A 15,012-nucleotide genomic window follows, 5' to 3' on the forward strand; every position below is an offset into this window, starting at 1 on the left:
AAAATGGATATAAAATTCTGCATTTTAAAGCCTTATAAAGGTTAATGGTACAGACATAGAAATTGATAACTAGAATATACAGTTGTACAGTATTGTTCAAACTTTGTAAGAAACAGCCATTTTAAGTTTGAAAGAAAAAATAAACTATAGATTTCTCATTTCAAAAACTTTTTTTAATTATAAGTAGTGCAGAAAACGAAAAGGAATAGAGTTAGTGTATCATTTTTTTTTTCGGGCTGAACAGATTAACAATATGCAGTAGAAGTAAGATAAAAGCAATCAATGCAAAAGAATTTCCAAAATACTGCATTCGGAATTGAATATATAGCAAGATATGAAGCATGTGAATCACAAAAATTTATTTCGAATAATATGTTACAAACGTGAGAACCATGATTTTTACATTTTTAATGCAGGATGTGGCAAGACGCTGATTTTGACAAATTTTAGCATTCTTCTCCCTCTACCATTTGTTAGAAATTTTAAAATTTAAGGTTTGTAGCCACATGTTTCCAAATATTCAACGTTTTCAAGCACTTGAAAATGAAATTAGTTTTTTCAACCAATTTCCATTTTTTAAGGAACGAATCATGCAATTTTTTTGGGAGTTAGGGACCCACTTCAAAGCAAGGGCCCTAAGCAATAGCTTGTTTATCTTATAGGCAAATTCAGCCCTGTTTGTAATTCACTCTTACCTGCAGATTTTTGCTTGATTTTTTTGTAATTTTTACAAAAATTCGTCAGTTTTTACGATTAAAGGATTTTTACGCGATTTTACCTATCTTTGTTAAGTTTTTATAGATTTTATAAAATTTTAGCAAATTTTTCCAAAACTTTTGATGACTCAATTATTTAGATTTCAATAATGACAAGGACTGACTCGCTTAGACTTAGATGATTATGACTTACCTTACTTTTTGAACAGTATTTATAAAGTAAGTAAAATTGTACTTTCCCTCTAAGTAAAAAGATTCAATTAATCAGAACACTCAGATAACTGAAGTTTATTCAGTTTGTGATAGAATTTAATTTCTCTCTCTCTCTCTCAAAAAGAAAAAGGAAAAAAACTATTTTTTAGAATCTCTCAAAAAGCCAATTAATCTACTAAGAACATAAATATTATGGACAGTTATACTTTAAATGTGGACGCAAATCATAACTAGTAGATCGTTCTGTTAGCGCGAATGGGGGGCGGGGGTTTCCTCCCTTTGTTTTAGGTTCTAATTTGTTAAAATAATCGTCAATTATTATAAGTGTTGCAGCTTAAGGTATAGCTTGTTCAGCCTATAGTTTCATACACTTGCCTAAATGGTTTTCATTCCGAAATAGTGAATTTAGACACATTTTCAGCACCCCAGTGACAGCTGCACTATTTGTATTTAATTTTCGTTTTTTTCCTTTTATTTTCTCCTATCAGAAAAGGACATTCGCTATTCTCTTTATTTTCACTAAACTATTCAAAAAAGAAAAAATAATGATTTTTTTTTTATTTTTGGAAGATGTGTTGTTACTATATAAAGTTCTCTCAAAACTGGGGGGGCATTGCCCCCCTCTGCCCCCCCCCATAAATCCGCCCATGCTTAGCAAGTATTTAGGTTTAAAAAGAGGTAAATATAAAAGATGAAAGAAGGAATAAAAATAATGACTTTCTATTGATTAGAATAATCTTAGAATGCTTGAAGATGAAATGTGAATCATTTGACGGTGTTGGGACTTTGATGTACGAAAATCTAGATCAAATATGTAAGATAATATAATACCATGCTTTTGAAATTTAAATCAAGAGTAAGGATACATAACATCATTTTCTCATTTTCTCTTAGCTTAAGCGTATGTAAAACGCGTAAATCTAAATTCAATCTTGATCTGAAAACTTATTTAAAATGTATAAACTTGTGCGAAACCGTGTTCTGAAAGCCTGTACAAAAGTTTGCTCTATAGCAGGCCCGGATTTGTGTACCCGCAGACCCCGCAGTGTGGAGGGTCAACGTTCTTAAAGGGTCCAAAGGCCACATAAATTTAAAAGAAAAAACTAGCACTAGGGACTTATAAAAGTGCAAATACCCCCTGCTGGAATCCGAGGAGGGTCCTTACAGATTTTGTTTCAGGGGGGCCCAAAGTTTGTAGATCCGTACCTGTTCAATAGACATACGCAAAATGAATAAATCCAAGTGAAATCAAATTTTACAAGCCTGATCCAAAAGTGCAAGCATTTATAACATCATTATCGATAACCGTATAGCAATGTGAAACTTGTAACCCAAATGTGTAAAACAATAGGGAAAATGTAAAATAACAACACCATGTTGTCCGGCCATCTTAAAGGCTACTGAAAAGCTTACCGCGTTAGTTCTCCACAACATGTGCATTTTTCTACTATACTAGGATTGGTAACGTGACTAAGTTTAAATACTAAGTTTAAATGTTCAGAAGCCACCCGTGCAATACTGTGGCCAGTAAATGTGTTTTGGAGTATTTGATGTGCTTTTGTGCATTTTATTCTCTCGACATCACTCTTTAAAATTAAATTATAATCAGTTAGTGCAATCAAAAAAACTCGATTACCTCTCTTGTGATAGTTTTTGAAACTAAACAGTTGGTGCGTGAGAAGACTACTTTTTAAAAACATAGAAGAGATTCCGAGAGATCCGATACATTTTTAAGTAAGCGTTGTTATTAAGTACTGGAAAAAATGCATTTGATATTATTTTTTGTGTGATAAAAAAAAGGAATTCATGCAGAAAATTCATGTTCATGTGATAGGCTGTTAATTCTCTCCCCCCCCCCCCCCCATGAATTCCAAATTTTAGTCCAAATGTTTTTCAACAGATGGTGCTTTAGATAGTAGTAAATGAAAAGGGAAGAATTGAAACTTTCCTATTTTTTCTCCGATTGTGACATCTGATTGTAGCCGACGATTGTTATTTTAAAAATACTTTTGAGTACTTTTGTTCATTTAAAACATTTTCTGAAAAAAGTAAGATGCAATTTTCTATCTTTCTTTGATTTAAAGACGTACTATATTATCAGCGCCATCTATTGGATAATGTTTGAACTAAAATTAGCAACTGTTGGGAGAAAATACAGCCCGCCGTATGAATTTTCTGCAGGAATAATCTTTTTTTTTTTTCATCAACCGTTTTCCTGTAATAAATTTTTAAAAACAGTCGGTCTATTTCAGGAACACCCAGAAGCTGACTTGTCATGTAGAAGATTGCTAGAAACAGTTACTATTATTGAATTTCACTTTCACGGCTTATTTTACAGACCGGCTCATTTTACAGACCCGGCTGAAGATTTATTTAGCATGCAACTAACACTTTCGTGCACAATTTAATTTCTTGTGTGATTTTTCTTTTCAAATTATTTAAGATTGCATTTAGAAGATTGACCTACGGGCACAGATTGAGTCTGCTTGCTGTAGATCTTCTTAAGTTCATAACTCACTGAGGGTAGTGCGATTATCTACTTACATCAACCATAGATCTTTAAAAGGGGTAGATAGGCCTTTCTCCTACAGCGCAGCGTATTTCGCCCGGAGAAAGTGGGGTCATCATGATTCTGCCGAGAATCACGTGATCAAGGGACATCGTGTCTCCCTCTTCTCGGGTAACAGTGATATAACAATGCGAACCGTCGTTAAAAGTCTAGGATTGTCTGAAGATTTTCATTATACTTATGGGAGAAATCTCTATATGTGTGAATCTGAGATTTTCTAGCGAAAGACGGTTTGATGAATGCGATGCTGGTGCCAATTTCATTAAAAAATAAAGACATAGTGGACTTTCTGAGTAACAGAAATCTTTCTTTTTGCTAAAGGCAAAAAAAAAGTCCCCTGCAGAGTCGAAATTAAGAATATTTTAAGCAATTTATTGTAGATGCCGAGCATTATATTAAATCACTAAAAACAAGCGATGGAAAATTAGTTATAGTATGTCCTCGAAAAACTGGATTTTTAAGTTTCCTAATTTCTATGAAAAGTGTGCTGGGAACATATGAAAAGTATGTAGGTTCCAGAATTCCAGTTCTAAACTGCGAAATGACTTATAAGCTTACACAGGATCACCTTGAAACTTTTTTCAGTGCGATCAGGTTGTGAGGGGGGATTCAACAATAATCGTCGGACAATTTCGAAGTGCGAAAAAAAGATTATTCATTCATACGGAAATTTAAGGAGTTCAGTTCTTTAAATTGCGTTGATTTTGACAACCTTCAAATGCTAAGATTAAATTTGAAGCGTAACAAAAATGCTTTGAAAGAAAGCCTTTTCTTCCGATTCCTTTGACGACGATTTGGAAAATTCAGAAATCATCTCAATTAACATGACGCACTATATAAATGATGTTTCTGACTACGCTGGATTTTTTGTCCGGCAAGTGCACTCTGTTGTGAACTGCGACGACTGCAACGCAGTCTTAACTACAATAAACCAAAAAATAGGCATAATAAAATTTAAGAATTTTGAGACACATTCAAGTACATTTATTGCAAGATTGCAACCATTGAAATATGTACATTTGTGAAGAACAACTGAGCGAGAATGTGAAAAAGTTTTGGGAGTAAAACACAAAAATATCATGTTACTCATGAAGCCACAAGAGTTATGAAAAAAATTTCTAATTCCGTTTTTCTAAGTTTAAATAAGCATATGTTGGAAACAGAAGCAGCAGATTTTCTCGTTAACAAGTTTATAAAATTAATCGTTACTAAATATTGAAGCGTTAGAATGCATCGCGCAGTCAACTCAAACAATGAAAATAATTCACAAAGACCAATAAGTAGGAAAGTGACAAAATTAATATTGTTGAGGGACACATTAGTTTTCTTCACCCTCGAGTTTAAATTGTCAAAATTATCATATTCTGTAGGACGAAAAAAAAAAAGAAAAGAAAAATGGGGAAGGGGGCGGAAGTCAAATGACCATTCATGTAGTTTATAATTGCAAATGAATTTATTTTCTGAGTACTTAAAAAAGAAAAAAAAAACACTGAAGTTGCTTAAAAATCAGGAACAAACCAAAGTTATTTGTTTGCTAATAGAATGTTGGTTCGAAACGCATGCGAATCTTAGAATATTATTTAATTGAGTTAATTGATATTCGATACTATTTACATTTGTATTTCTAATTGGTTTATGGTTTTAGATAGGTTTTATGTCAAATTGTTGTTGTTGTTGCTTCAAAAGTTGTGGGAAAAAGCACGCATTGAAAACATTTATCTGTATTTGAAAAATTTGATTGAAATAAAAGAAAATTTATAAGGTCAATTTTTGTTTAAGATTTTTGAAGACGTCTATTTCTACTCAGTATTTAAAGCACTTTAAAAAAAGTTTAAATAACTTGTGCGCCTGCTTCAAAAGTTATGATTGGGAAAATATCTAATGGACCATTCCATGAAAAAGCTGTCATTTTGTCCCGCATTTCATTAAAAAGTAATAACTTAAAAAGTAACAAAGGACATTTTTTGCAAAAGTACAACAAATACATTTGCGATTTCTTAATGAAAAAAAAAAAAGTTACCTTTTTTAATTATTACTTTTAGTGAAAAATATGAGGTGTTACGTGAGGGACAGAGTGTTCCCTTTTTCTTTAATGATGGGTTAAATGCTTTAATTTAACCCATGCTTAAAGGGGAGTTTAACCCATGCTTAACCCATGGGGTTTAACCCATGCTTAAAGCATGATTCTCTTCGATAGGGGAAACAGTTTCTTGTCAGAGGTGTCCCTTGATCACGTGATGTCCAACGGGGGATGTTGACGCGCTCTCTGAGGAGAAAAGTGCGGAGAAGGCACATCTATTCTATTTTAAGATCTATGACATCAACCTCAAGAGGAAGTAAAATGCCCCCCTAAAGTCTGGGATGGAAACGGGATTTCACTTGCTAGCAAGCAGTCCACAGAGTCAAATATTTTATCTCCCGTTACTCTCCGGGAGCTTCGTCTTGGACTCAATGCACAAAATATTTTGAAGTAATTCACCCAAAGAAAGAGAAGGATCTAATTTCGGAATATTGAAATTATGTTTCCTTTACTTCAACGGATCCTAAAATCAGTAGATTACAGATTGCTGCTGCTACCAGTCCTCGTTTACAGCATTGTTGCATAAGCTTTTAAAGGCACTGATTCCTGTTGAAAGAATTTATGTTGCTATAATCCAAATCAAGCACGCCTCCCAATCTAAAGCGGAGGCTATCTTTTTGAAAATACGGACGAGCACATGTAGTGGCTAATTTACGTCTGGCGAGCATTGTGGGGCCCGCGAAGTTGTTTACAGACGCTAGTCGTCGTGTTCGACGTCATCAAACAAAAGTACATTCTGAAGCTTTTCAAACCTACTGAACAGTTTCGTTCGTTCTTAATGAATGATTGTTGCAAAAGAAGCCAAGTTGTCATGTATTGCTTTCTAAAAAGCATGTCCGAAGTTCGTAGCAATAAAATTTGTATGTAGTAAAAATGAGAGCAATTTTCGGTTTGAATTTGTCATTCATTTTCATTGTTTTGCCATTCTTTGGAGGGAAAAAAATAAAATAAAATTTTATGTTTGTTCTGGTCCGCGTTATTCACCTTAATATGAGGTGTAGTCTGCGGATAAAAAAAGGTTGTGCACCACTGGGCTAGTGCATATTTATTTTCCGTTTAATTTTAAAAACGACATAAGTAACTTCAGAGTTGAAAGAAGCGGAAGGCTTTCCTCTCAGACTGAAAGAGTTCTAGTAAAAACTAACTGCATTCTCTGGATGTGTTAACCTAACTGTCTGGTATATGGCATATTGCATTTTTTCCCGATACATTTTAATGTTCAACTATTTTAATGTTCAACCGTCTAGAAAAAGTCATCATGCAGCATAAAAAATCAATAACAGTGCGTTGAAACTTTTCCTTCTATTTTCAATGAATTATGTGATACAATGTTTTTTTTTTTTGTTTAAATTGTAGTCATTATTATAGTTGTTTATATATTTAATTGTTATAGTCAAAACCTTCATTACAGAGTTTCAAGCAGATAGCGGAAGTATAGTGCCTAGAAAGAGTAGTGTGACCGATCGACGGAGAAAAAGTGAGGTCAGATCTGAGGAAAATCCAGATGGCGCTACGCTCGAGGAGTGCGTTATGCTCCTCAATCAGAGTATTGAAACCAAGTTCTGAACTTTTACGAATATCTTTTTGTTTTTACTTTTAATTGTACTTATGGAAGATTCACTCATACTTATTGTCGCGTTATTGTCGACGTTTTGTAGTAGTTATCGAGAATATTAGCCCCCCCCCTCCTTTTTTTTAATCAGAAACATTCTTTTTTTTTTCTCATCTTCACAAACTTTAGATGAGAGTACCACCAAGGTGCCAGTGTATTTCATCAACTTTAATATTTAGAATAAAAAAAATGAAAGATGCTGAGTGGTTATTTGATGCACTAACAACACGATACGTAGACTATTTCGGTGTGGGAAGTTTGGCTGTCAGTGATCCTTAAAGGGATGTAATAACATTCACGAAATCAATATTTAGCAGCCAATAACGAAGCTGATACTTGATTTCAAAAAATTCGTGTTGTGGACGAAAAATTCGGGTTTGATCTAAAATTCGCTAGTTATGAAAATTTTGCGTTATAGCCATTTCCCGTAAGTCGAATCGCGTTGTAGCAGGAGTCGACTGCAGTTAAAAATTCGTAGTTAAGCATTACTTGTTAATACAATCACAAATTTAAAAAGAAAATTTATTTTCATGTTTTTAATTTCATTCGTAACCTATAACAACATGTAACTCTCGTCAGAGTCAGAAATTCCTAAAATAATTTTTGCCAGACGTTTTCGGTATTTTATCGAAAATACAGGGTGATTATAATTAAAGTTCCATTTTCAAAACGCTGTAAAAATAAAACCACTGGTCAGAATGACCTCAAATTTCAACGGATTATTATTGAAGAAGGGGGGAAAACGTATGACAAAAGAAAAATAAATAGTTGGAATTTTTAGCAATAGATGGCGCTGCAAATGTCAAAAAATGTAAATCAAAACACCTGTCATGCGCCCGACTCATTGAAGTTGTTATGAAAACGTCAAATACACGTTTTTTTTTCTCATTTCATATCTGAGAAGTTCACTATGACACTCTCAATGAAAGACCTGGCCGTCCCGATCACCTGATCTTAACCCGTGCGACTTCTGGATATGGGGCAATCTGAAAGCTGTGTTCAGTGATCCAATTGCAAAGTTTGCTGAGCTGAAGGTATGCCTTGCGCAACACATTCTAAACGTGACCCCGGAAACACTTCAATCAGTCGTGGATCATGCTGTTTCTCGATTTCAACTTGGTACAGAAAACGGGATACATTATATTGAACACCTTTTGCGCCAGTCTCACGAAAATTAAAGACCGATTTGATTTTTACTGATGCTTTTTATGCGGTTTTCGGCCTCAGGACAATTAAAAACCAATTTTTCCCATCCGATGTGATATGACCTCTCCGTGTTGGATGGGCTTACTTAACTAACAGTATCACACCAATACCCTCGTGCACGCTGAGTAGTACGGTGTTTTGACGTATAGTTTACACTTTAAATAATATTTTTTGATTTCTTTGTCATTTGTAGTCGACCACTGTTAAATATGATGCTTACAGCGCCATCTATTGCTAAAAATTCCAAATATTTATTTTTCTTCCGTCATCAAGTTCCCCCTTTTTTCGATAATATTCCGTTGAAGTTTGACGTCATTCTGACCAGTGGTTTTATTTTTATACCGTTTTGAAAATGGAACTTTGATTATAATCACCCTGTATTTCAATTGCAAAGAAAAATTCCATCCTATGTGAGCAGCTCTGAGTGTCGTCTAAACCGGAGTGCGCCATTAAATACTGTCGTAAAATCCGGAGTCACTTAACATTAAGGTTGTATAGCTTAAGTTCGGGATTTTGAAAGAGTGACGTTACGGAGAGTTGGGAAATCTTTATGTTTCAATTCATTGAAAAGAAATGGAAGAACCAAAACTCGAAACACTGAAATTCCTTGCCTCTGTATGCCAACTGACCATAAAAACATAAGATTCCAATTTGTTTATAGCTGCCAGTTAGTGTTTACAGCACAGCAGTATAAGTATTTCAAAGAACAGGTTCTTACAAACATTAGATATACCTTCCACGCCGAGCGTCCTACCTCGTCGGACGTGTTTTTTTTCTTCTGCTGCTGCGATGCCAAAATTTCCACCGAGGAGGATAGTTCACCGCGCCGGGGATAACAGCGTGGAGGCCCATGTCAGGGCCGGCGGAGGAAACTCCGTTATCGAATCTGTCCCCCAGGCGTCGAGCGCTCATCAACCTATTTTCCCGTCAAAATCGACCATCTCAACGACCTGCTTTAGGAACGATTCTTCTGGACGTAGGTTTTTTACAGCCTCAATTTCCATTGATGACGTGTTCTCAAAATATGAATATGACGTAAATGGGAATCCCTGCAGACTGATTGTCGACACTGCAGCCAATGTGACAATCATTAGGACAGATGTGGCTCGTGAATTTAGATTGAAACTGTTGTGTACCTCAGCACGCGTAAGTCTCCAGACTGTGACAGGTGACAAAATCGAGATTGAAGGTAAAGTGGACTTAGAAATAGTGTTTGGGAATGCCATCTACCATCATACGGCTTCCGTCGCTGATATCACGGACCCCTTCATTCTCGGATTGGACTTTTTAAAGAAATATGACTTCACCCTGGACTTCAAGACTAATGAACTGCACTCGATGAGAGAAGACATAGCCATCTTCAACGCTGAAAATGATGTAAAATCCGCGCATCAAATAATAGCCCAAACAGATTTACCGATTCCATCAAGGTCAGAATCATTAATACCTGGCTCCATTGAAGAAAGCAATAATTTTCGATTTGGACTCATTGAATACCCTTACCTAAGCAATAACCTAAAAGGAGTGCTAGTAGCATCTACGCTTGTGGACCTTTCTAAGGATGTAATTCCTGTGAGAGTCGCCAACGTGAGTGAAAGGCCAAGGAATATCCGGAAAGGTGAAGTGTTAGCAACTTGTACTCCAGTAAACTGCATCATTAGAAGAATCAATTCCCCCGAGACTGTGTCTTCTGAGTCCTTGACATCGAAGTTAATTGGGAGTGCGCCATTATCGAAAGATCAAAGAACTGCTGCGGAACAATTGGTGGACGACTTCAAGCATCTGTTTTCATCTACATCGGAGGATATTGGCCGTACGAATTCAACGCAGCATAGGATTTACACTGGAGAACACCCCCCTATTAAACAGCATCCAAGACGACTACCGTTCGCCAAGAAGGAAGAGGTTGAGACCCTCCTGAAAGAGATGAAGGAGAATGATGCAATCGAACCCTCATCCATTCCTTGGGCCTCTCCCATCGTCTTGGTCCGAAAGAAAGATGGCTCCACCAGATTTTGTGTCTATTACCGATGGCTGAATGAAATCACCAAGAAAGACAGTTACCCTCTTCCACGGATAGACAACACCTTGGACACTCTTTCCGGACACAAGTGGTTTTCGACCCTGGGCTTGAAGAGCGGCTACTGGCAGGTTGAGATATACCCTGATGACCGAGAGAAGACAGCATTTACAACTGGACAAGGCTTATGGCAGTTTAAAGTGATGCCCTTCGGCCTCTGCAATGCACCAGCTACGTTCGAGCGTCTTATGGAGACAGTGTTAAGAGGACTTTCCTACGAATCCAGTCTGGTCTACTTAGACGATATCATCATCGTGGGACGCAGCTTCGATGAACATCTGGCTAATCTTAGGAAGGTGCTGCAAAAGCTTAAGGAAGCCAATCTGAAGTTAAGCCCGTCCAAATGTAATTTGTTCCACCGTGAAGTGAACTACCTTGGTCCCATCATCTCTTCTGAGGGTGTACAAACCGATCTAGAAAAGGTATCTGCGGTCAAGAGTTGGAGTCGTCCCGAAAACATCCATCTGCTGCGAAGTTTCCTGGGGCTCTGCACGTACTACAGGAAGTTTGTGAAGGGTTTTTCCAACATTGCACGACCTTTGCATAAGCTGACGGAGAGCAAGCAAAAGTTTGAATGGTCCAAAGAATGCGAAGATGCATTTCTACGACTGAAGGAGGCTTTAACATCAACGCCTATTTTTTAATATCCTCAGCCTGGAAAATCCTTCATCCTAGACACTGATGCGAGCCACGAGGGCATCGGAGCTGTTTTATCCCAAGAAATTGACGGCAATGAACATGTCATCGCTTACTGGAGCAAATGCTTATCAAAGTCGGAGCGAAATTACTGCGTCACCAGAAAGGAGTTACTGGCCATAGTGAAAACTGTAGAACACTTCCATCATTACCTCTACGGCCGAAAGTTTCTGCTTCGGACAGATCATGCCTCGTTAACTTGACTTTTGAACTTCAAGAATCCAGAAGGCCAGATAGCCAGGTGGATACAGCGGCTCCAGGAATATGACATGAAGATCAAGCACCGAAAAGGGTTGTCTCACGGTAATGCTGACGCTTTATCAAGGAGACCCTGTCCTGAGAACTGCAATTATTGTTCCCGATTCGAGAAACAGTATGGAACGACTAGCCCTACCGCCTATCAAGTGTCAGTGATCCCAACATCATCAGAATCTGATCCATGGAGTGACGATCAAGTTCGAAAAGATCAACTTGAAGACCCCGACATAAAACCAATTTTGGAGTTCATGGAAAGTGACAGTCGGCGACCTTGCTGGCAGGACGTTTCCATCTTCAGTCCTGCAACAAAAAGATACTCGGCTTTATGGAACTCACTCCATTTGCGGAACGGCGTACTGTACCGAAAATGGGAATCTGATGACGGCAAAATATCTAGGTGGCAGTTACTACTTCCCCGATCAAGGATTTCAGATGTTCTGAAAGAAATACATAGTAGTGCGACTGGAGGACATTTTGGTGTCTTGAAAACCCTCAATAAAGTTCGAGAGCGCTTCTCCTGGAGCAAGGCGAAGGATGACGTGGAGAAGTGGTGCCATTCTTGTGACGCCTGTGCTGCTCATAAAGAACCGAAGAAAAGAAGCAGAGGGAAGCTACATCTGTACAACGTTGGAGCTCCCTTCGAACGAATTGGGATCTACATCCTGGGTCCTCTACCAAGAACTGCTGATGGGAACAAATACATTCTTTTGTTTCCATCGACTATTTCACCAAATGGCCCGAAGCGTATCCCATTCCAGATCAAGAAGCTACCACCGTAGCAGAGACTCTAGTCCAACATTGGATCTCGAGATATGGAACACCTTTGCAAATTCATTCCGATCAAGGGAGGAATTTCATCTCTGCTGTGTTTAAGGGCCTATGTCAAATTCTCGAAACTGAGAAAACTAGGAAAACACCACTACACCCACAATCGGACGGCATGGTGGAGACATTTAACAGCACAATCCTGAATAATCTCTCGCTTATGGTATCTAGAAATCAACAGGATTGGGACAAGAAGCTACCTTTGTTCCTGCTGGCCTACTGCAGTGCTGTCCACGAGACTACCGGATATGCCCCATCTCAGATGCTCTTCGAACGCGAGCTTCGGCTACCTTGTGATCTCGTCTTCGGTCGTCCTCCGGATGCGCCTTCATCGCCTGAGGAGTACATGCAGGATCTCCAGGCCCGGTTGGAAGACGTTCATAATTTCGCACGGGAGCGAATCAACATCGCGGCGGAGAAGATGAAGTCCCGATACGACACAGGGTCTACTGGACATGAATTCAACGAGGGCGACAAGGTTTGGTTATGGAATCCCATCCATCGGAAAGGTCTGTCACCCAAATTGCAGTCGCATTGGGATGGACCCTACAAAGTCCTTAACCGACTGAATAACGTCGTAGTGGGGATCCAGAAATGACCTAATGCAAAACCTAGGGTTGTACATTATGATCGGTTAGCCCCATACTATGGCCATAGCTCATGAGTATTTACGTAAACAACCATGTTTGTTAAAATAAAAGCTGTTGATAAATTTTGCTTTTAACGTTTAGTAATTTTTCTTGTTATTATTGTGTTTCCTATGCATTATTGGTTATTATTTAATGTTTGTATTTGTGAACTTGTGATAGAAGTTTGACACCCTTTCTGGGGATTGTACTGCCCGGGACGTGCAGTCCTTAGGAATGGGGCAATGTTACAAATTCTGTAAATAGAAATCATTGTAGTAACGTAACCTGTAAATAGTTTCCTGTAATGAATATACAGCCCCTATACATTCGGCTGAAGTATATGGGCCCCCTATTTTTCATTTATAATATTCGTGAATGAATAAAAAGAAGAAATAAAATAACGGTCTACGATTTTCGAGAAGCATTTGGAATCTTGTATAATATTGTAGAGTTCTCTTTCGGTGTGTATAAAAAGCGTTATGCATGATAAAGAGTTTAGTTTCGATTGAGAATTTGTACTGAGAGTGTATTAGCTTTGTGTATTGCGTGGCATTTCGCTGTGTTGTTTTTCGTATTTGGAAGTAAATACGTATGTAACCATTGAGTTTACGGTGTTGTGTGATATTTGCTTAATTGCTGATGATTAATTTAGCAGTTGTTGACGATCTTCCCTGTACATAGTGTAATCAAGAACTGTGTCGTCTTTTCAAGAAAGTTGGAAGTCGCGCCGAATCCGTTACAATATTAACAAGTTTTTCGCATTGGCTAGGACTTTTTTAAAACGTGTTTTTTGTTTTTAATCTTGCTGCAAAAATCCTCATAAGCTAATCCGATATTAATTTTACACGTCAATGTTGCGAATCTGTACCTCAGAGCCAGACTAACGTAAGTCACATAATCGCTACTTTACAAGAGATAAGAAAAACATTTGTCTGACCCGTGCAAAGGATAGGACACGCACTCTTTTAACACCGGTAAATAGTTAGAGATTCCCAGGATTCTACAAACAATGCATAGTAATAAACATCGGAATTTTTGGACTTGCGTCTGTCTGGCTTTGAGGTACAGAAATGACGAAGTTATTATTTAAAATAATCTTTCACAGTTAAATATTTTTAGACTTTTTTAGGCACCTGCATTTAAATTTATCTTTTTCCGCGAAGTCAAATAAACTGACCGGCACTCCAGGATTTTCTATGAAAACCGAGACTGTAGTACGGTCAAACCGGGGCGTCTGGCAAGTCTAGCTAATATAAGCCAAACCTGGCAATCCTTAATTAAAAGCTCAGTCTAAGTTTTCTCCCGTTTGGGAAATCTTGTGTTTGGTACGAAATCGGTAATTTGATTACAGTAATATTAGTAGTGTGTGGCCGAGTCACACTCTCTCCTTTCACAAAGCATATTTTATACATTCTTTTTGAGAGAACATGATTCCTGACTGACACTTCTTTCTTTTCTTCTTCACACGAGGAAAAAGTATCAATCAGGACAGGACACTTGTTTTGAATTCCATTGAGGGTAGAAGTAAATGTTTTGAAATTCATTTGACTTTGTCGCTCGTTTTGCCAGAAGTTCAAACAAAAGAAACTTATGGTCTTTGCTGTACCTAGAATACCATAATTGCAGATGCTGCTTAAATTTTGTTGTAAAGCTCCCGATATGTATAATACGGTGCATCAAGCCTCAAAAGTAATGTAGCGCCATCTATTGAAAGTAAAGAAAAAGTGTATTCGTAAGGAATAATAAAGCATACTTATCATATTGGGAGAAGAAAGCAACTCTGTATAGTAGAGCCAAATATATCTACAAGAGTAACACAAAAATATTAAGGTTAATAATTTCATCAAGATTGCTTCATTTAATTATGCATGGGCTGTCTTGCAATAGGTTATTCTCGAATGCACTAATACGAAATATGAACTAATTCTAACTACTCCACTGGAGTAGTTAGAAGGCAAAAACAAAAGAGAAAGAATGAAATGTCATGAAGCAGTATCGGCGTAAACAAGTGAGGGAAAATAAATAAATAAACGCAAAGCACAGGAGATAATGCTTTAAAATATAAAACTGAATATGCTATTTTTCATAGTGAGAAGAAGAGTGTGAAACAGATAAAACAAAATGCTAT

Source organism: Uloborus diversus, chromosome 8 (genome assembly GCF_026930045.1).
Source record: "Uloborus diversus isolate 005 chromosome 8, Udiv.v.3.1, whole genome shotgun sequence".
In the NCBI taxonomy this organism is placed as follows: Eukaryota; Metazoa; Arthropoda; class Arachnida; order Araneae; family Uloboridae; genus Uloborus; species Uloborus diversus.